Source organism: Schistocerca gregaria, chromosome 2 (genome assembly GCF_023897955.1).
Source record: "Schistocerca gregaria isolate iqSchGreg1 chromosome 2, iqSchGreg1.2, whole genome shotgun sequence".
Taxonomy (NCBI): domain Eukaryota; kingdom Metazoa; phylum Arthropoda; class Insecta; order Orthoptera; family Acrididae; genus Schistocerca; species Schistocerca gregaria.
In genome coordinates this window covers 989,188-997,347 of record NC_064921.1, presented here as the reverse complement: position 1 = coordinate 997,347, position 8,160 = coordinate 989,188, and the positions used below count along the sequence as shown (strand labels likewise).

Here is an 8,160-nt window from a genome sequence, read left to right as displayed (position 1 = left end):
TGGATCAGACAACGCGACACGATACTTTGAAGTTGATTTCGATCCGAACTACGTCCGACCGAAATCTTACGAAGTTGAGGCATTTATCGAAGAAACTTTTCAGAGCAAAGTGGATGAAATGATTGGAATACACCTGTCGATTGTCAGTCCGACTGTGTTCCTTAAGTTATCCATTTCTGACCAAATAGTAGAAGCATGTGGTAGGGTGGCAAAATTCAAAGATTCAGACGGACACATAGGGCAGGTCACGGTATCGCGTGCCGGAATGGGAATACGAACGGTTCGAATCTTTGAGCTCCCCTTTTAAATAACGCCCGAGGAGATTAACAACAAACTGAAAGACTATGGCGCCATTATCAGCAATGTCGCCGATTAATGGTCTAGCTTGCACAAGTATCCAGTATTAAATGGAGTCAGTCAAGTTAAGATTGACATGCTGAAATATATCCCGTCGTATCTCTGGATTGGTGGATATAGAGCGATCATCATTTACGATGGCCAGCCGAGAACCTGCTCGGGCTGTGGTTCTACCCAACACGTCCGCGCGCAGTGTGTTCAACGGCGTGTGACGCAACTGCCGACTGGGGAGCGAGACCCGCCTAGTCAAATGGCCACTCTACCCGTGACGTACGCCGCCGCACTACGCAGTGACATGTGTTTCGACACGGCGGTAGTTGCTTATGCTGACGTTCCCGATGGTAGCGTAGCCATTGATACTAGCAGCACAGAAGCTACAGGTCCAGCACACTCACAAGACGTGGAAACTAACAGACGTGGAGAACAAGACCAGGCTAAGACGGCAGAAGAAGGCATGTGCAAATCACTCGAAGACGTCGGGCAACACAAAGAAGATACGGTTGCCACGTCGGAGGATAATGACCAGCAGCCTACAACTGTTACACCAAAGAAACGGAAGAAACGTCGAATAGCCCGTCAGGGAGCAGCAGAAGTCGCGCCAATTCTGCGTGAAAAGGCGAAACAAATAGGCCAAGTACTGGCGGAGACGGCACAGGCAACTCCTCTGGAAGATCGAACAACAAAAAAGAAGACTCGAAATGAGGACACTGACCCCGACCGTGGAATCCACATTGAAGACGGTACAGCTAGTCTGAAGGACCTTCCACCTGTACCCAACACGTACACGCGGGAAGTTACGTACACGCGAGTCTGGGCGGATGACATGGAGGAGCAAAGCCATGATGCAGAGATGGCTGACATAGCACAACGTTCAAGACGGACGGCACCCGACCGTCGACAGGATGTGTCCACCCGACAACAAACCACCATCAAAGATGCTCGTGCGGCAGATGATGATGCCGACTTCTTCAAAGTGGAGCAATCATCCACTTCCCTTGGCAAACAGTACCCCACCTGACATGGTATCGTCGACATGATATCTTTACAGGCGTACAGAATTGCAACCTTGAATATAAATAAAATTAGCAGCACCATCAATCTGAGAAATCTCCAAGATTTTCTGTACGCCGGTGATATTGACATCTTAATGCTGCAAGAAGTAACGGCTACCCGTTTGGACGACATCACTGGCTACAACGCCGTCATCAATCCTGGCAATGACAATAGCCTCGGCACAGCGATTATGACTAAAGAGGGGATCCTACTTACAGACGTGGCGCAACTGCCTAACAGTAGAGGTCTTGGTGTCACGATAAACAACACCAGGTTTATCAAGATATATGCCCCGTCAGGAACAGGAAACAAGCGCCGCAGGGCCGAATTTTTCAAGGCGGACATCGCCCCCCTTTTCGCGGTGCGATTTGAACAAATAATATTTGCGGGTGACTTTAATTGCGTGCTGAGTCCGAAAGATCAGACGCCAAATTTTAACAAATCTCTGGAGCTGGAGGACATCGTCAGAGACTTCCAACTGTTTGATACGTGGGAACTAAAACACGGTGATAGGCTAGGTTTCACCTATATCACCAGCCATTCTGCCAGTCGTATCGACAGGATTTACGCAACATCCAATTTAAGGAGACACGTTTTACAGTCCGAGCTATGGCCCACGATTTTCTCTGATCATATCGCGTGCATATGTACGGTAAATTTAGAGAAACAAGGCACTTACAGGGCGAGAGGCCAGTGGAAGCTAAACGTTACTCACCTTTCGGATCCTAGATGTCACGCCGCCTTCCACACCACTTGGGCAGAATGTGAAAGGAAGTTCCACTTGTACGGCACGGCGCTGAATTGGTGGCTAAACTGCGCGAAGCCCACAATATTAAAGACAATGAAAACTTACTCCCGTGAAAAAGTCGCCTGGCAGAAGCGGACAGTAGACTTTTACTTCAGCTGTCTGAGAGACTTGTGCGTTCGTGATGCTACAGTCATAACAAATTATGGGCAAATCAACAGAATAAAAGCAAAATTGCTCAACCTGCAGGGACACAATCTCGAAGGCTGTACAATACGAACGCGTTTGCAGAACGGTACACGAGAAGAAACAACATCGATGTACCACATTCTCCAAGAGAACAAAAGACAATAACGGAAAATTCCGACGGAACTCAAAACTTCAGACGGGAGACTCTTGAAAGATCAAGCTGCAATACGAGACGAGATCCATCGACACTTTAGTGAATTGCTGGCCAATACACAGACAGATGAAACAGCGCAGCAAGCTCTCACTGCTAGGACGACAGAGCGACTCACTCCTGAAGAAGCTGATGTGCTCGCAGCGAGAATAACTGACGAAAACGTCGAAGATGCCATCTCGAAGAGCCCAAAGATCAAATCACCTGGACCAAATGGGCTACCCGCTGAATTTTATCAAACTTTTCGCGAACAAATAATTGCTAAATTGACACTCGTATGCAATGAAATACTAAATGCGGACACTGACCTTCCGAAGGAATTCTGTGAAGGTACAGTGGTCTTAGTCCCCAAAACACCAGGAGGCAAAACCGTGGAGAATCTTCGACCCATAACACTTCTCAGTAGTGATTATAAAATCTTCGCCCGTATCATGATGCAAAGGTTGAATTCTGTTATTCGTACAGTGACAGGAGCCTACCAGACAAGTGTGGGAAAGGACAGAACGATATTTCAGACCTTATGCGACTACAGAGACAGTATAGCGATATCGCAAGCCTGCAACATTCGCTGTGCTCTGATGTCGCTTGACTTTGAAAAAGCTTTTGATAAAGTTAATCATTCGTACCTGCTCCGGTGTATGACATCCATGCACTTCCCCCAGAAAATTATAGCCTCCGTGAAAAACATACTGACGAATAGCACGTCAAGAATCAGTGTCAACGGACAACTCAGTCACCCGATCAATATTCAGAGTTCGGGAACACAAGGTTGCCCAATGTCCATGACGCTTTTCGCAATTGCGCTTGAACCTCTCTTAGTATCTCTGACTCGGCAACTCCGTGGATTACATATACACGGACACAAGATCATATGTCAAGCCTACGCGGACGATGTAGGGGTACTTGTGACTGACGAAAGCGAGGTGGAAACAGTACTTGAAGTTGTGGCGACCTACGAAATGGCGTCAGGAGCTAAACTCAACCGCAATAAATCTGGTATTATGAATCTTGGTCGGGGTATAGAGATCAGAGCCGCTGGAAGTATCAACACTGTGGAAAAAATCAAATGCCTTGGAATAGAATATACGAGTAATATTCGCCGCACGGCCGCTCTCAATTATCGAAAATTACTTGCCACATTACGGGCAAGCATAAAACAACACAGCTTGCGTAATTTAAATGTAATACAAAAAGTGCAACTGGCCAATACATACATCACTTCCAAAGTCAACTATGTTGCTCAAGTGCTGCCTCTGCCAAAAACCATTGCACACCAAATGCAAGCAGCGCTTGGTTATTTTGTCAGCAGAGGTCAGATATTTAAGGTTTCATATGATACCTTGACGCTACCGACACGCAATGGAGGGCTACAACTGACAGACATCTACCTCAAAGCGCAAGCGCTATACGTTAGCAAAACTTATAAACAGTGGCAACGATCACCGCGGACCATAGTGGCTCACCTCTTACGTGAAATCACTCCAGTCAGCAGAGATCCACCAATCGATGTGCATCACATCTCCCACGAGCTGTACCACTATAAACATTTTCTGGTGGAATACAGCTATGTACGCCATAGAATACCGGAGAAGGACATATATCGGGTTAAGGAGGTTTACAACACCTTGCTGGAAGGAAAATTGCGCAATCGAATAGAAAACAAGTTTCGACATTATAATTGGAAAAACATATTGGACAACATATCTGACCCCCATCTACCATCCAATGTGCGATCGACGTGGTACCTCGCAGTCAATAGAAAAATCCCAACCAACTCCAAACTGCACGTGATACGTCTGGCACACACACCAAACTGTTCCAGCTGCAATGTCGTCGACACTGCAGAACATCGCTTCGTCTGTGAAGATGTGAAAGACGTGTGGAATCTCTTCAGGCAAAAACTAGCACATGTGCTACGTACGTCACCTAACACAATTTCACCGACACACGTCCTTCTGCCTGATGACGTGCCATATCCTAACACTAAAAGAAGGTCAGCCAACAGGCTCAAAGGACTGACAGTCCGTTACATCTCAACGGCTATGACGAAAAGTGAAGCAGATTATTGGATGTACCTGATGACAGAACATCAAAAGCTCGAACGACAAATCAAATACAAAGACAACTACGCAAATTTCTTGAACCGAATATTGTCTCACCGACAGAGCTGAAGAACGATCAAACGACATGTAGTTCAACCTCAAGATTCCTTTTTTTCCTTTATGAAATTATCTAATTATCTATTAAGCTTCTCATTCATTTTACGACAACAAGGTGGCTATTTCGTTTACCCTTCGCCCTCGTGTCGCAGCACTAATAGGTTGCTGACACACCCATGAGAAGCCATCAGGCTGAAGTAAGCCTGGCTCTAATATAAAAATCGCTCCCACTCAATGATGGAAGAATGTAGCGGAACTATTTCCTTTCCATAACCCCAAAAGAAGGGATTTTATTTACTTGTATACATTTACTTCGTCACTCACCTATCTCATTTGGACCAAACATAGCACAGAAGCTAGCTGAAGAAGGCACAAATGGCGAGCGGAAGGACGGGCTGTAAGGGAGAAAGGAGGCCCGATTTAAAAAGAAAAAAAAAGTCGGTAGAGCATGAGACTCTTAATCTCAGGGTCGCGGGTCCGAGCCCAATGCTGGGCGGAACGGAATTTTGTTCCGCTGCAGATGTAAATTACCGTTCTTCTGATTAACGTGATGTAATGGAAATAGCAACTTTAAACTTTGCCTACGTCTCCGTCAGTCGCAAGGAAACTGTATTTGAAGGTGAAGGTGATTTTGTAGACTTGTGTGAAAGAAATGTTCTGAAATGCAAGTGGTGTTGTTTGGAGAAAACATCGGTTACGTGTCAGATGTGTAGCCAAGCAGTAATGGGTCGCCATAGCTGCAAATATTAGTCGGTAATATGAAGTGTTGTCAGCTGAAGTCTGATGCACCGAACGTCCGTAAGGACGAAGTACGTAAAAGTACCGCTAGGCCGCGACTCTTTAGCTCAGTGGTAGAACACTGGTCTAGTTAAGCAGGGGTCGTGAGATCCATCCTCACAGGAGCAAGACGAATTTTGGAAATCAGTTGCGTGTCGTGCCGTATAGCAAAAAGTTTCTGTGATGACGAACAATTAGCGACAAGCGTTTTATTAAGAATTACTCTCAGATGTGATTAAGGCAAATGGCGCAGACAAATTATTTGCCAAAGCGGTACAGCATAAGGTGGGCCGAGGCAGTCTCAATTACATTTTATAGATGTATTATTCACATATCTCAGAGCGATTCGTGGTCGTCGTCGTTGTCGTCGCCGCCGCTACTGCAGAAGAAGGAAATGGCCATCGTAGCAAATGCGCCGAGGGACGCCCTGCCTTCGATTCCGAATGCACAAAGTGTGTGTTGTCGTTTCCCAGTCTATATTTGGTCGGTCTTTATCTCTGCAGGTTGTCATTCAATTCCTTTACCTCTCAGAAATGATTATGAAATAAAAGTGAAGTACGTGACGAGTGTGACGTTAGAAAACATTAGGCAGCATGGAGAGATTCTGTATGGGACCACACGACCCAAACGAGTACTGTGTAACGTGCTAAGAGGTTGAATGTAACGAATGGGTGGGAAAGAGCAAGGGGCAGCGGCTGTGTAGCACGAAAACACAATTCCTCAGGGGTGTGAGCCTTTCGAGATAAGTCGCATATAAGTTAGACTTGGTCGTCAGTGACCGTGTGGCCTAACGAATAAGGCGTCGGACTACAGATCCGAAGATTGCAGGTTCGAATCCTGTCACGGTCGTGTTTCTTCCAGATCTGAAAAAGAAACATACCGTTTTAATGTAGCAATTGAGCAGTACGAAACCGTCTGAATGTTGCTGTTGACCATTTTCTGCTTGGAGATGCTCTTGAGCATGAAACACACACAACAAGACCGGTATTAACTACCGAAATGGTCGGCAGAGTACCGTCACCGCGAGTTTTGACTGGCACTTGCACATCTAAAACAATGTCGGAAAGTAACCCGTTCGGCTTTTGAGTCACATCAAGTATGTGTGTTAATTTTGACGACACTAGCTCTGCATGTTGTCATGCAATTCATTTACCTCTCAGAAATGATTATGAAATAAAAGTGAAGTACGTGACGAGTGTGACGTTAGGAAAACACTAGGCAGCATAGAGAGATTCTGTATGGGACCACCCAACCCAAACGAGTACTGTGTGACGTGGTACCCGGCAAGTATAACCGAGGTAGCGCCCCTGACTTAGTCGGTAGAGCATGAGACGCTTAATCTCAGGGGCGTCGGTTCCAGCCCCACGCTGAGCGGAGCGGAATTTTGTTCCGCTGCAGATGTAAATTGCTGTGTTTCTGATTAAAGTTGATGTAATGGAAATAGCAACTTTTAACTTTGCCTATGTCTCCGTCAGTCTCAAGGAAACTGTAATTGAAGGTGAAGGTGCTTTTGTAGACATGTGTGAATGACATGTTCCGAAATGCAAGTGGTGTTCTTTGGAGAGAACATCGGTTACGTGTCAGATGTGTAGCCAAGCTGTAATGGGTCGCCATAGCTGTAAATATTAGTCTGTAATACGAAGTGTTGTCAGCTGAAGTCTGATAATGCAGACGACCGTAAGAACGAAGTACGCAAAAGTGCCGCTAGGCCGCGCCTGTTTAGCTCAGTGGTAGAGCACTGGTCTAGTAAACCAGGAGTCGAAAGTTCCATCCTCACAGGAGGAAGACGAATTTTGGAAATCAGTAGCCCGTCGTGCTGTACAGCAAACAGTTTCTGTGATGACGGACAATTAGCGACAGGCGTTTTATTAAGAATTACTCTCAGATGTGATTAGGGCGAATGGCGCAGATAAAGCATTTGCCAAAGCGGTACACTATAAGGCGGGACGAGGCAGTCTGAATTACATTTTATAGATGTATTTCTCACATATCTCAGAGCGTCGTCGTCGTCGTCGTCGAATGCACAAAGTGTGTGGTCTTGTTTCCCAGTCTATATTAGGTCGGTCTCGTAAGAGGTTGAATGTAACGAATAGGTGGGAAAGAGCATGGGGCAGCGCCTGTGTAGAACGAAAACACAAAACATCAGGGGTGTGAGCGTTTCGAGATGAGTCGTATGCAAGTTATACTTGGTCGTCAGTGACCGTGTGACCAAATGGATAAGGCGTCGGACTTAGGATCTGAAGATTACAGGTTCTAATTCTGTCACTCTCGTGTTCGTTTAGATCCTAACCACATTATCGGAATCCATTTTTCGATCACGAGTAGTGTCGTTCATATTAAAATGACAAACACCGAAGGTTGTGAAGATGTTATTCGCCGCCATACCAATGAACTTAAGTTCAAATACTCTGATGGTCACGTCGGACCAGTAACACTTAAACTCGCAGAGTACGGTCAACGCACGATTAGGGTGTTTGAACTACCTTTTGAAGTGCCGAAGGACGTAGTTGTCTCTGAGTTACAACCATACGGTAACGTCATCGGTTACGTAGAGGAAAAATGGCAAACTTTCACGACCTACCATGTCCTTAATGGTGTGCGTCAGGTAAAAATTGAACTGAAACAACATATACCATCATACCTGACAATTGGCGGTGTGCGAGCCATTG

General features: G+C 45.8%; 1 non-coding gene across 1 annotated transcript; it reads left to right on the top strand.

The window, feature by feature from the left end:
* The first annotated feature begins 6,267 nt into the window (after positions 1–6,267).
* Trnac-aca (transfer RNA cysteine (anticodon ACA)) lies at positions 6,268–6,340 on the top strand. The gene has a single exon. It is a non-coding gene; the product is annotated as a tRNA-Cys (tRNA).
* The last annotated feature ends 1,820 nt before the right edge of the window (positions 6,341–8,160 follow it).